Source organism: Salmo trutta, chromosome 27 (assembly GCF_901001165.1).
Source record: "Salmo trutta chromosome 27, fSalTru1.1, whole genome shotgun sequence".
NCBI classification, from domain to species: domain Eukaryota; kingdom Metazoa; phylum Chordata; class Actinopteri; order Salmoniformes; family Salmonidae; genus Salmo; species Salmo trutta.
Window position 1 is genome coordinate 42,679,095 of NC_042983.1, and position 15,245 is coordinate 42,694,339.

Below are 15,245 nucleotides of genomic sequence, written 5' to 3' on the forward strand. Positions count from 1 at the left end.
CTCCGCAGCCGATGTGAGTAAGACCTTTAAACAGGTCAACATTCACAAGGCCGCATTACCAGGGAGTGTACTCAGAGCATGCGCAGACCAACTGGCAAGTGTCTTCACTGACATTTTCAACCTCCCACCATAGTCCCTGTGCCCAAGAAACAAAGGTAACCTGCCTAAATGACTAACCCCCGTAACACTCACGTCTGTAGCCATGAAGTGCTTTGAATGGCTGGTCATGGCTCACATCAACACCATCATCCCAGAAACACTAGATCCACTACAATTTGCATACCGCCCCAACAGATCCACAGATGAAGCAATCTCAATCACACTCCACACTGCCCTTCCCAAAAGGCTCCTTAACAGCTCCTACCCCCAAGCCATAAGACTGCAGGAACAATTAATCAAATAGCCACTCAGACTATATGCATTGGAACCCCCCCTCCACCCTTGCTACTCGCTGTTTACCATCTATGCATAGTCACTTTACCCCTACCTACATGTACAAATTACCTCTAACCTGTACCCCCACACATTGACTCGGTACCCCCTGTATATAGCCTCGTTATTGTTATTTTAATGTGTTACCTTTTTTATCTTTTTTTAACTATAGTTGAGGCGGTAAATGAGGACTGAGGGGAATGAGTTGGAAGGGAGCCTTTTGTGTTTATTTTCCTTGCATACCAAATATTACTAAACTGTTGATATTGATCCATGTCTTTGAATGAATTTCTTTGATTGGTATTTTGTTCTTTCAAGTGACAGCACACAGGTACAAGACAATATGTGAAAATATGAAATGCAAATATAATAATTGAATATATCTGAATGAATGTGACTTTGAGTGTTGTACCTGTAACCACGGGCGGATCAGAAGGAAGTCCACCGTTTTATCACAGCCAATCAGAAAGTACCATGTTTAACCACAGCCAATCAGAATGAAGTTAAGGAGGAAGTGACTCACCCTTTTGTTGTCATATACTGGCTTCTCATTGGTCAACGTCCCAAAGATTGTGGGCTGAAAGGGAGAAAAATTAAATCGGATTGCATTCAAGTTGAATGGACCAAATATCAATTACCTATGTTTCAAGTGATTCACATATGCATATCATATACTGTTCCCATAATGATGACTACTGTTTTATCAACAACCTGAAAAACAAATCAAAAGGACACTTCATATAGTTAAAAAAAGGCCTTTATTATGATGGCATGTTCAATAGACAAAATCTTTAAAACTCTGATGTGTTTCTACATCGCCTTCGTCAGGGACTACGGAGAAGAGAAGAAAAAAAAGAAGAATTTCTCTCAGAAATCTCCTCCATGCAGGAAGAAAGGTGCTTATGTTTCTGTACTCATTGCTATTCTAGCCAGGCTGCATGCCAACACAGTTCATTATATGCTTGGTTAGGTGTTATATGCTTGGTTAGGTGTTATATGCTTGGTTAGGTGTTATATGCTTGGTTAGGTGTTATATGCTTGGTTAGGTGTTATATGCTTGGTTAGGTGTTATATGCTTGGTTAGGTGTTATATGCTTGGTTAGGTGTTATATGCTTGGTTAGGTGTTATATGCTTGGTTAGGTGTTATATGCTTGGTTAGGTGTTATATGCTTGGTTAGGTGTTATATGCTTGGTTAGGTGTTCTTGGCTTTGTTATCCTAATCCAGTTGTCTGTCTCTGCATCCGTAAGACCCATAGAGACAGAATGTATTATGTTGTACTATATGAATCTTTGGAGTTTAACTTTGGGAAGGGGATTGAAGTCACAGCCACTTGGTGTGGGTGGGACCTATTACCTATATATAGTGCACTACTTTAGACCAGGGTCTATAGCGAATAGGGTGCACTACTTTAGACCAGGGTCTATAGAGCTATGGTAAAACATAGTGCACTACTTTAGACCAGGGCCTATAGAGCTATGGTAAAACATAGTGCACTACTTTAGACCAGGATCTATAGAGCTATGGTAAAACATAGTGCACTACTTTAGACCAGGGTCTATAGGGAATAGGGTGCACTACTTTAGACCAGGGTCTATAGGGAATAGGGTGCACTACTTTAGACCAGGGTCTATAGGGAATAGGGTGCACTACTTTTGATCTGGGTCTATAGGGAATAGGGTGCACTACTTTAGACCAGGGCCTATAGGGAATAGGGTGCACTACTTTAGACCAGGGCCTATAGGGAATAGGGTGCACTACTTTAGATCGGGGTCTATAGGGAATAGGGTGCACTACTTTAGATCGGGGTCTATAGGGAATAGGGTGCACTACTTTAGACCAGGGTTTATAGGGAATAGGGTACACTACTTTAGACCAGGGTCTATAGGGAATAGGGTGCACTACTTTAGACCAGGGATCTTTCATTGTCCTGCTTCATCCTCGTTCTCTAGATAAAACTCGAACCGCTCTGCTCACAGCAATCTTCAGGGTTTGATCAGTAAAATCCCTGCATCTTCTGTAAGAACGTGTAAGAGGATTATGTACTGTATATGTTAAGACCGTTCGCTGGTCAGGACGACCAGGAAAGTCATTTCCTGTTTCAATCTGGTCTGTCATCGTGGGGTCTGGTCGAGTGGTCGCGCTGCTGACCTTGTATAACTCCCAGCATGCATCCCAAATCGCACTCGCTTCCCTATATAGTTGTTTTACCATAGCTCTATAGGCCCTGGTCTAAAGTAGTGCACTATGTTTTACCATAGCTCTATAGGCCCTGGTCTAAAGTAGTGCACTATGTTTTACCATAGCTCTATAGACCCTGGTCTAAAGTAGTGCACTATGTTTTACCATAGCTCTATAGGCCCTGGTCTAAAGTAGTGCACTATGTTTTACCATAGCTCTATAGGCCCTGGTCTAAAGTAGTGCACTATGTTTTACCATAGCTCTATAGGCCCTGGTCTAAAGTAGTGCACTATGTTTTACCATAGCTCTATAGACCCTGGTCTAAAGTAGTGCACCCTATTCCCTATAGACCCTGGTCTAAAGTAGTGCACCCTATTCCCTATAGACCCTGGTCTAAAGTAGTGCACCCTATTCCCTATAGACCCTGGTCTAAAGTAGTGCACCCTATTCCCTATAGACCCTGGTCTAAAGTAGTGCACCCTATTCCCTATAAACCCTGGTCTAAAGTAGTGCACCCTATTCCCTATAGACCCTGGTCTAAAGTAGTGCACCCTATTCCCTATAAACCCTGGTCTAAGTAGTGCACCCTATTCCCTATAGACCCTGGTCTAAAGTAGTGCACCCTATTCCCTATAGACCCTGGTCTAAAGTAGTGCACCCTATTCCCTATAGACCCTGGTCTAAAGTAGTGCACCCTATTCCCTATAGACCCTGGTCTAAAGTAGTGCACCCTATTCCCTATAAACCCTGGTCTAAAGTAGTGCACCCTATTCCCTATAGACCCTGGTCTAAAGTAGTGCACCCTATTCCCTATAGACCCTGGTCTAAAGTAGTGCACCCTATTCCCTATAAACCCTGGTCTAAAGTAGTGCACCCTATTCCCTATAGACCCTGGTCTAAAGTAGTGCACCCTATTCCCTATAGACCCTGGTCTAAAGTAGTGTACCCTATTCCCTATAGACCCTGGTCTAAAGTAGTGCACCTATTCCCTATAGACCCTGGTCTAAAGTAGTGCACCCTATTCCCTATAGACCCTGGTCTAAAGTAGTGCACCCTATTCCCTATAGACCCTGGTCTAAAGTAGTGCACCCTATTCCCTATAGACCCTGGTCTAAAGTAGTGCACCCTATTCCCTATAGACCCTGGTCTAAAGTAGTGCACCCTATTCCCTATAGACCCTGGTCTAAAGTAGTGCACCCTATTCCCTATAAACCCTGGTCTAAAGTAGTGCACCCTATTCCCTATAAACCCTGGTCTAAAGTAGTGCACCCTATACCCTATAGACCCTGGTCTAAAGTAGTGCACCCTATTCCCTATAGACCCTGGTCTAAAGTAGTGCACCCTATTCCCTATAAACCCTGGTCTAAAGTAGTGCACCCTATTCCCTATAGACCCTGGTCTAAAGTAGTGCACCCTATTCCCTATAGACCCTGGTCTAAAGTAGTGCACCCTATTCCCTATAGACCCTGGTCTAAAGTAGTGCACCCTATTCCCTATAGACCCTGGTCTAAAGTAGTGCACCCTATTCCCTATAGACCCTGGTCTAAAGTAGTGCACCCTATTCCCTATAGACCCTGGTCTAAAGTAGTGCACCCTATTCCCTATAGACCCTGGTCTAAAGTAGTGCACCCTATTCCCTATAGACCCTGGTCTAAAGTAGTGCACCCTATTCCCTATAGACCCTGGTCTAAAGTAGTGCACCCTATTCCCTATAGACCCTGGTCTAAAGTAGTGCACCCTATTCCCTATAGACCCTGGTCTAAAGTAGTGCACCCTATTCCCTATAGACCCTGGTCTAAAGTAGTGCACCCTATTCCCTATAGACCCTGGTCTAAAGTAGTGCACCCTATTCCCTATAGACCCTGGTCTAAAGTAGTGCACCCTATTCCCTATAGACCCTGGTCTAAAGTAGTGCACCCTATTCCCTATAGACCCTGGTCTAAAGTAGTGCACCCTATTCCCTATAGACCCTGGTCTAAAGTAGTGCACCCTATTCCCTATAGACCCTGGTCTAAAGTAGTGCACCCTATTCCCTATAGACCCTGGTCCCTTTATAGTCCACTACTTTTGACCAGGGCTGCACATAACATCCAACTATAGGGCTCTGGTCAAAAGTAGTAAATTGTATAGGGAATAGGGTGCCATTTGGGGCAAAACAATTGTCCCTCTTCTCTCACTTCTAGTTCGTATGTTCTCTTCTCTCGACTCTCCACTTTAACCTGTAGCCTGTATGAGCCCTTTGGGAATGGACAGTGGTTCCTCAGAGAGGGCAGTGGTCTGTACTGATCTGGAGCTCATGACCCCACTAAAGCAGTGATTCTCACCCAGGGGTATGTATTGTATACATCTATCCACAGGGGTTACTTGAGAAGATTTTTAAGTCCAGAGGCCTAATGATAAGTTGCCATTGAAGGGGTAGGCTTCATGGGAACCACTGCCCAATAACAGTAACATCTCTGACCTTGTTAGTTAATGGCCAGGGAGCATACAGCCAGTCCAGCGCTGCAGGCGAAGTACCGAGTCTCTCCCATTTCAGACTTATTAGTAATGAATAAGCTGAGAAGAGGCCAAGTCCTATAAAACATTTATGGGGCTGTACTGAATTTGAACAGGACTCAGCAGAAAGCTGGGGATGTGTTCCCTATGGCCCTTGGGTAAAAGTAAGGCACTCGATCAGAAAAAGGTGTAACATTTGGTATGTAACCTGGGTCTTTTTTTTCCGAAATGATGCTAAAAACGGTCGTTTTTGAGTTCGTTCTGGAATCAGACGCGGTTTGCCCTGCATGATGAAAGGCCTCGCTACAAGTTCTGGAAATGAAATGTGAAGATTTAACGTAGACTGGACCAATACTAATACACATTTAGACTGTGTCCCTTGTGTTCACCAACCAGAACACACTGCACTTAAATCAATCGCTTCTACTTTCCTAAGACGTGGGAATGTTTCCGAAACAGTCCCCTATATAATTCATTACCAAATAATGCTCTGGTCAGAAGTAGTGAATATGGTGTCATTTCAGACTCACACACGTCTTTTATTTCAACCCAGAGACCGACCACACATTACATAGTTGGGTTCACTGCTGTAGCCGGTAGCTACGAGCCCAAGATAAGAGGATTGCTTTATGATTTATACCTCTTGAGTGTCGTGTGTACTGCTTGTGATCTCCGGATTACCTTTTTTCAGAACCTCGTGAGTGTTCTAGAACACTCTGTTCCATTGGCGTGAGTGAACACGGCGTAGAATCTAACGGTGTTCCTAGTGTTCTGACCAACAAACCCAAGGGAGGGGACACAGATGGTCGTTGCCTTGATTACAGTCGCTACAGAAACCGCTGCAGCACAGTGAGTGAATGGCCTGTGTCCTCTTGAACTGCCAGTGACCTCTCTCGGTGTGCTTTGTGGTTGTTGACAAACAAAAAACGGGCAACCTCTGCCCTTTAACCTTTTGTTCTCCCTGACCTTAAGTAATTAGGGTCATTAGCCCTGAGGGTTAAAGCATTGTCTTTTTTTTTGTTGTTGGTCAAATGTCAATAAAGGTTTTGGTGTTTTAAAAAAAAAAAAAGCACAAACTCATTCCATTTGGTGATTGGACTGAATTTGGTGAGAGGACCTCATTGTCTTTCCTCAGACGGACATCTGGAAGACGCTTGCCACTGGGAGGAGACCTAAGAAAAATTCTACAAACCCATGATGGAATGGTACAGTAGCGTTGAATACCTTGTGATTCACAGCCTCTCTACAACATCAACATGCCGCGACACCAAATCATTTCAACAATCAGAACCACCGAAAAAGGGATTACAAGGTTGTATGTACGGTCGTGTCAAATCAAAGGCGTTAGGAGGAAGAAAATTGAATGATAAAACTGTCACATCTAAACAGATACAGTTATCGATGTTGTCGTTTTGTTTCGTCCTAAATGGCACCCTATTCCCTTTATAGTACACAACTATAGGGCTCTGGTCAAAAGTAGTGCAGTATGTAGGGAATAGGGTGCCATAAGGCTCTGGTCAAAAGTAGTGCACTATGTAGGGAATAGGGTGCCATGTAAGTCCTGGGTGAGAATGATTAATTCATTCTTAGGAACTGAAGATGAAGCCATAATCAGAGAAAAGCAATAATCCTTGAAGTACCTTTATGGTTTTGAGTTGACCTTGAAGTACCTTTATGGTTTTGAGTTGACCTTGAAGTACCTTTATGGTTTTGAATTGACCTTGAAATACCTTTATGGTTTTGAGTTGACCTTGAAATACCTTTTGTCGCAAAAACGGCATAAAATCACTTATTTATAGGTTAAAAGGATTGAGCATTCACGCTCCCTGCCTGAATCTAAATAGAACTGGGCCCAGGTATTGAGACGTTAGCTGTAGTAATCTCAAGAGAACTGGGCCCAGGTTTTGAGACGTTAGCTGTAGTAATCTCAAGAGAACTGGGCCCAGGTATTGAGACGTTAGCTGTAGTAATCTAAAGAGAACTGGGCCCAGGTATTGAGACGTTAGCTGTAGTAATCTCAAGAGAACTGGGCCCAGGTTTTGAGACGTTAGCTGTAGTAATCTCAAGAGAACTGGGCCCAGGTTTTGAGACGTTAGCTGTAGTAATCTCAAGAGAACTGGGCCCAGGTTTTGAGACGTTAGCTGGCACCCTATATACTGTAGGGCGCTAATTTTGTCCGAGCCCATAGCCACAAGTTGTGCACTCTATAGGGAAGACGATTCCGTTTGGGATGCTGTCATTGACCTCCATAAGTAGGACATGTAGCCATTCCTGCAAACAAATGTCACTGTAATGATTAGGGTTGCAAAACTTCGAGAACTTTGAAATAAATTCCCTGGTTTTCCTGAAATCCCAGTTGGATGAATCCTGGAATCAGGAGGGGTATAAGCAGGAAATCTGTGATCCTGGAATCCTGGAATCAGGAGGGGTATAAGCAGGAAATCTGTGATCCTGGAATCCTGGAATCAGGAGGGGTATAAGCAGGAAATCTGGAATCCTGGAATCAGGAGGGGTATAAGCAGGAAATCTGGAATCCTGGAATCAGGAGGGGTATAAGCAGGAAATCTGTGATCCTCCAACCAGGATTTCTGAAGAAAAAAAAAAACATGGAATTGATTGAAAGTTGATGTAATTTTGCAACCCTAGTAAGGATGTATTTACTAAAATCATGACCTACCTTCTGTACACTGTGTTCTGTTCTAAGACTGCTGCCTATAGACAAACCAATCAACCAGGGATAGATATGCCTACAGTGTTGCATAACTTGTTCTGTTCTAAGACTACTGCCTATGGACAAACCAATCAATCAGGGATAGATAGGCCTACAGTGTTGCATAACTTGTTCTGCTCTAAGACTGCTGCCTATAGACAAACCAATCAATCAGGGATAGATAGGCCTACAGTGTTGCATAACTTGTTCTGCTCTAAGACTGCTGCCTATAGACAAACCAATCAACCAGGGATAGATAGGCCTACAGTGTTGCATAACTTGTTCTGTTCTAAGACTGCTGCCTATAGACAAACCAATCAACCAGGGATAGATAGGCCTACAGTGTTGCATAACTTGTTCTGCTCTAAGACTGCTGCCTATAGACAAACCAATCAATCAGGGATAGATAGGCCTACAGTGTTGCATAACTTGTATGTCGGGGCCAGCTGTTGTTTTTCAGCTGTTGGTCTTCTAACCCCGAGAGGGGGAGTGGCTTGGCACGTAGCGATGGAGAGCACAGTTTGTGTTTGACAGATAAGGCAGGAGCCCTAACAGACTGTCCACGCTGGAGGAAGCATCGCTACTGCTGGACACCAACATGACTGCAGTCACAGTATCAAAGTACACCGATGCATGCGAAAACACCCCTCCGTGTATCAAATGAATCATGAGAGATGTTCAGTTTAAATGGATTAGTACAAAAAAAAAAAAAAATGTATGAAATGTATGCATTCACTACTGTAAGTCGCTCTGGATAAGAGCATCTGCTAAATGACTCAAATGTAAATGTAAATATTAACAGTGATGTAACATTTCAACACATTTATTAGTGAAACCAAAGTGCTGTAATATATATATATATATATATATATATATGTATATATATATATATATATATATATATATATATATATATATATATATATATATATACACATTAAATCAAATAGCCTGGTACACACACCAAAACTTTTCAAATGTTCAAATCAAAAGGCTGAAAAACGTGGACAGTGGGATGCAGATCCGAAGCCCTGGACAGCGACATAATAAACATAATAAATAATAATAATAAATACATAATAAACGAATCCTTGGGATCACGAGATCAGAATGACTGCTAAGGCTTGATCAATAAATTAAAATCATGAAAATAGGTAGCCTAACCTACAAAACAAAAAACAATCCATTCAAATAAAAAAATAAAAAAGGCGTGATTAATATGAGATCAATAACACCGTCCCCGTTGTCGACGTGTTTCAGAAAAATCTAAAGATCGGTTTTAGTATTTAGTTTCGAAGCTCTGACAAAGTCAAAGAGAACAAGAAACCCTTTTTAATGAGAAAAACAGAAATCTACCTCGGTAATCATTTGTTGTTGTTGTTATACACGTGAGTTGTCAACGATGTAGAGCCTAAAATGCGATACTGATGATCATTTTCGGGAGAAAAAAATTACACTGAACAACATTATAAACGCAACATGTAAAGTGTTGGTTCCATGTTTCATGAGATGAAATAAAAGATCTCAGACATTTTCCGTACGCACAAAAAGCATATTTCTCTCAAATTTTGTGCACAAATTTGTTTACATCCCTGTTAGTGAGCATTTCTGCTTTGCCAAGATATTTCATCAACCTGACAGGTGTGGCATATCAAGAAGCTGATTAAACAGCATGATCATTACACAGGTGCACCTTGTGCTGGGGGACAATAAAAGGCCACTCTAAAATGTTCAGTTTTGTCACAACGCCACAGATGTCTCAAGTTTTGAGGGAGTGTGCAATTGGCATGCTGACTTCAGGAACGTCCACCAGAGCTGTTGCCTGAGAATTAAATGTTCATTTTTCTACCATAAACCACCTCAGATGTCGTTTTCGAGAATTTGGCAGTACGTCCAACCAGCCTCACAACCGCAGACCACGTGTAACCACGCCAGCCCAGGACCTCCACAACCGGCTTCTTCACCTGTTGGATCTGAGACCAGCCACCCAGACAGCTGATGAATCTGAGGAGTATTTCTGTCTGTAATAAAGCCCTTTTGAGGGGGGAAAAAAATCTTTCTGATTGGCTGGTGGCCTGGCTCACCAGTGGGTGTTTTCCGATTCCTCTGGACTGTTGTTTGTGCGTGTGTACTCTACTCTTGAACATGTGCTGTGTATGAAAGGTGACTGTTCTGCAACAGGGAGACTAGCGGCAAAGAAACTGCAGAGTCTACAAAAAATATATTTACTGTGAAGTCAGAAATGTTACATACCCGCTGCTTGGAAGCGTGCCTCAGGCCTAGATGGGGCTGACTTCGAGACTGTGGGGAAGAGAGGAAAGCGAGAGAGAAAGAGAGAAAGAGAGACAGGGGGCATAGGGAGAGAGGAGAGACAGAAATTATTTAAAAAATGTACTCACATATTAGAAAGTGGATCAACATGTGTGAGTCATGTAATCATGTACAGCATTGAGGATGATATTAGTTTCACGTGTTATCTGTGTACAGTCGTGGCCAAAAGTTTTGAGAATCACACAAATATTAATTTCCACAAAGTTTGCTGCTTCAGTGTCTTTAGATATTTTTGTCAGATGTTACTATGGAATACTGAAGTATAATTACAAGCATTTCATAAGTGTCAAAGGCTTTTATTGACAATCACATGAAGTTGATGCAAAGAGTCAATATTTGCAGTGTTGACCCTTCTTTTTCAAGACCTCTGCAATCCGCCCTGGCATGCTGTCAATTAACTTCTGGTCCACATCCTGACTGATGGCAGCCCATTCTTGCATAATCAATCCTTGGAGTTTGTCAGAATTTGTGGGTTTTTGTTTGTCCACCTGCCTCTTGAGGATTGACCACAAGTTCTCAATGGGATTAAGGTCTGGTGAGTTTCCTGGCCATGGACCCAAAATATCGATGTTTTGTTCCCCGAGCCACTTAGTTATTACTTTTGCCTTATGGCAAGGTGCTCCATCGTGCTGGAAAAGGCATTGTTTGTCACCAAACTGTTCCTGGATGGTTGGGAGAAGTTCCTGTCGGAGGATGTGTTGGTACCATTCTTTATTCATGTCTATGTTCTAAGGCAAAATTGTGAGTGAGCCCACTCCCTTGGCTGAGAAGCAACCGCACACATGAATGGTCTCAGGATGCTTTACTGTTGGCATGACACAGGACTGATTTTTTATTTTATTTGTTTTTTATTTCACCTTTATTTAACCAGGTAGGCAAGTTGAGAACAGGTTCAAATTTACAATTGCGACCTGGCCAAGATAAAGCAAAGCAGTTCGACAACATACAAAAACACAGAGTTACTCATGAAATAAACAACATACAATCAATTATACAGTAGACAAAAATAAGACTATATACAATGTGAGCAAATGATGTGAGATAAGGGATAAGGGAGGTAAAGGGAGGTAAAGGCAAAAAAAGGCCACGGTGGCAAAGTAAATAAAGTATAGCAAGTAAAACACTGGAATAGTAGAATTATAATTTGAAGAAAGTTCAAAGTTAAAATATAAATAATATGGTGCAAAGGAGCAAAATAATAAATAAAATAAATAAATACAGTTGGGGAAGAGGTAGTAGTTTGGGCTAAATTATAGATGGGCTATGTACAGGTGCAGGGATCTGGGAGCTGCTCTGATAGCTGGTGCTTAAAGCTAGTGAGGGAGATAAGTGTTTCCAGTTTCAGAGATTTTTGTAGTTCGTTCCAGTCATTGGCAGCAGAGAACTGGAAGGAGAGACGACCAAAGGAGGAGTTGGCTTTAGGGGTGACCAGAGAGATATACCTGCTGGAGCGCGTGCTACAGGTGGGTGCTGCTATGGTGACCAGTGAGCGGAGATAAGGGGGGACTTTACCTAGAAGGGTCTTGTAGATGACCTGGAGCCAATGTGTTTGGCGACGATTATGAAGCGAAGGCCAGCCAATGAGAGCGTACAGGTCGCAGTGGTGGGTATTATATGGGGCTTTGGTGACAAAATGGACGGCACTGTGATAGACTGCATCCAGCTTGTTGAGTAGGGTATTGGAGGCTATTTTGTAAATGACATCGCCGAAGTCGAGGATTGGTAGGATGGTCAGTTTTACGAGGGTATGTTTGGCAGCATGAGTGAAGGATGCTTTGTTGCGAAATAGGAAGCCAATTCTAGATTTAACTTTGGATTGGAGATGATTGATGTGAGTCTGGAAGGAGAGTTTACAGTCTAACCAGACACCTAGGTATTTGTAGTTGTCCACAAATTCTAAGTCAGAACCGTCCAGAGAAGTGATGCTGGGCAGACGGGCAGGTGCAGGCAGAGATCGGTTGAAGAGCATGCATTTAGTTTTACTTGTATTTAGGAGCAGTTGGAGACCACGGAAGGAGAGTTGTATGGCATTGAAGCTCGTCTGGAGGGTTGTTAACACAGTGTCCAAAGAAGGGCCAGAAGTATACAGAATGGTGTCGTCTGCGTAGAGGTGGATCAGAGATTCACCAGCAGCAAGAGGGACATCATTGATGTATACAGAGAAAAGAGTTGGCCCAAGAATTGAACCCTGTGGTACCCCCATAGAGACTGCCAGAGGTCCGGACAGCAGGCCCTCCGATTTGACACACTGAACTCTATCAGAGAAGTAGTTGGTGAACCAGGCGACGCAATCGTTTGAGAAACCTAGGCTACTGAGTCTGCTGATGAGGGTGTGGTGATTAACAGAGTTGTCATGACGTTGGCCTGTGGGTAAGGTTTATGACCCCCCCATAAATACCTTCTCCCTTCCCCTCTCTCTCTGACCCTACTGAAGGACTGGAATAGCCTGTGTTAAATATAGAGAGTCTGGGAACATCAAACATGGGGAAAGGAACCATCTTTTGATAATAAAACCAGTTGGAAATATGCTTGATAACGTAATGAGTATGTATGTCAGTTCATTGTTATGAGACATTATGATTGATGACAGGATGACATAAACTGTACCTGAGAAAGTATACACCCTCTAGTTATCAGAGTCACATGGAATTGTTATGCAATTGAAATGTTTGATATTGAAAATGTTTGTTAGGAGATTAAATGTAATTTTAGCTTCCAAATGAGAGAATTGGGTTTTCATAAGGAAAGGGCCCTGCCCGATCAGTGGCCAACCCTGTGAAGAGACATGGGGTTATAAACGATGAAACACCTCCTTCCCTCCTCTCCACTATATAAGTCTTTGACGAAAAGACATTCACGTGTTCCAGTACGTGAGGACTGCAGCCTCTACGTTAGAAGGACAGACACATATCAAGAACAGAACTAAGCCAACCTTGGCGTGAGCTATGGTATGAACTGGTATGAACTTTGAGCTTATTCACTACAGAAGTGATACTTCCTAGCCGTTGAGTTAGCGCCGCTAACGTGGGCTAGGAAAGGACGGACGACGGATCCAGTCTAACAACCAGACGAAGATACCACCACCATTGACATTCTTCCACACTACAGGAAGATCTGTTGGCCAACCCGGCCAGCATCAACGACCAACCTACCGAAGCGCAGCTCAGAGTAAATATTTATTGCATTTTCCTTTTCCAAATGGGCGGTAATTTAGAATGCATAAGATAATGTATTTACGATAGCATAGCTGCTGTTTCTTTGTTCCTAAATCTTCCCGCCCTTTCATTCAAGCCCAACCCCCCCTTCCTTTGTGTAACCAGCCATGATACAGGCTCCGTTCACCAGGGCGAATTCTGTATGACATCATTGTATTCTGTGTATTTGTAATTCTGTGTGATTAGTTTAGGTATTTAGTAAATAAATAATTAAACCCAATTTTGTATTGCTGATTCAACTTGTTAGCCAGGGTTCGTGAAGATAACCAAGAATTTACAACTTTCATGATGAGACTGAAAATAAGATAAGGGTTAATATTGACTGCTATCGATGTAAAATATTACTAAGTATTTTAAGAGTTTATTCGGAAGATAACAGCTCTATAAACGTTCTTCTGTGGTGCCCCGACTTTCTAGTTAATTACATTTACATGATTAGCTTAATCAGGTAATAATAATTACAGAGAAATAATTGTATAAGTTAGCATGTCATATCAATTAATCCGGCATAGCCAAAGACACGACAGAGTCAAAGCTTTGGCCAGGTCAATGAATACGGCAGCACAGTATTGCTTCTTATCGATGGCGGTTACGATGTCGTTTAGGACCTTGAGCGTGGCTGAGGTGCACCCATGACCAGCTCTGAAACCAGATTGCATAGCGGAGAGGGTGCGGTGGGATTCGAAATGGTCGGTAATCTGTTTGTTGACTTGGCTTTCGAAGACCTTAGAAAGGCAGGGTAGGATGGATATAGGTCTGTAGCAATTTGGGTCAAGAGTGTCACCTCCTTTGAAGAGGGGGATGACAGCAGCTGCTTTCCAATCTATGGGAATCTCAGATGATACAAAAGAGAGGTTGAACAGGCTAGTAGTAGGGGTTGCAATAATTTCGGCAGATAATTTTAGAAAGAAAGGGCCCAGATTGTCAAGCCCAGCTGATTTGTAGGGGTCCAGATTTTGCAGCTCTTTCAGAACATCAGCTGAATGGATTTGGGAGAAGGAGAAATGGGGGAGGCTTGGGCGAGTAGCTGTGGGGGGTGCAGTGCTGTTGAATGCAGTAGGGGTAGTTAGGTGGAAAGCATGGCCAGCCGTAGAAAAATGCTTATTGAAATTCTCAATTATAGTGGGCTTATCAGTGGTGACAGAGTTTCCTATCCTCAGTGCAGTGGGCAGTTGGGAGGAGGTGTTCTTATTCTCCATGGACTTTACAGTGTCCCAGAACTTTTTAGAGTTTGAGTTGCAGGAAGCAAATTTCTGTTTGAAAAAGCTAGCCTTGGCGTTTCTAACTGCCTGTGTATATTGGTTTCTAACTTCTCTGAAAAAAGTTGCATATCGCGGGGGCAGTTCGATGCTAATGCAGAACGCCACAGGATATTTTTGTGTTGGTTAAGGGCAGTCAGGTCTGGGGAGAACCAAGGGCTATATCTGTTCCTGGTTCTACATTTCTTGAATGGGTCATGCTTATTTAAGATGGTGAGGAAGGCATTTTTTTAAAATAACCAGGCATCCTCTACTGACGGGATGAGGTCAATATCTTTCCAGGATACCAGGGCCAGGTCGATTAAAAAGGCTTGCTCGTTGAAATGTTTCAGGGAGCGTTTGACAGTGATGAGTGGAGGTCGTTTGACCACTGAACCATTACGGGTGCAGGCAATGGGGCAGTGATCGCTGAGATCTTGGTTGAAAACAGCAGAGGTGTATTTAGAGGGCAAGTTGGTTAGGATGATATCTATGAGGGTGCCCGTGTTTACGGCTTTGGGGTTGTACCTGGTGGGTTTATTGATAATTTGTGTGAGATTGAGGGCATCAAGCTTGGATTGTAGGATGGCTGGGGTGTTAAGCATGTCCCAGTTTAGGTCACCTAGTAGCACGAGCTCTGAA

General features: G+C 42.8%; 1 long non-coding RNA gene across 1 annotated transcript in view; it reads right to left on the reverse strand.

The window, feature by feature from the left end:
- Positions 1-956: 956 nt before the first annotated feature.
- The window catches only part of LOC115165040 (uncharacterized), a 53,659-nt gene continuing 39,370 nt past the window's right edge, over positions 957-15,245 (reverse strand). The window contains exons 2-3 of the long non-coding RNA XR_003870048.1: positions 10,073-10,120; positions 957-1,009 (exon numbers count right to left, since the gene is read on the reverse strand). This is a non-coding gene — a long non-coding RNA (uncharacterized LOC115165040). The remainder of the gene's footprint in view (positions 1,010-10,072; positions 10,121-15,245) is intronic.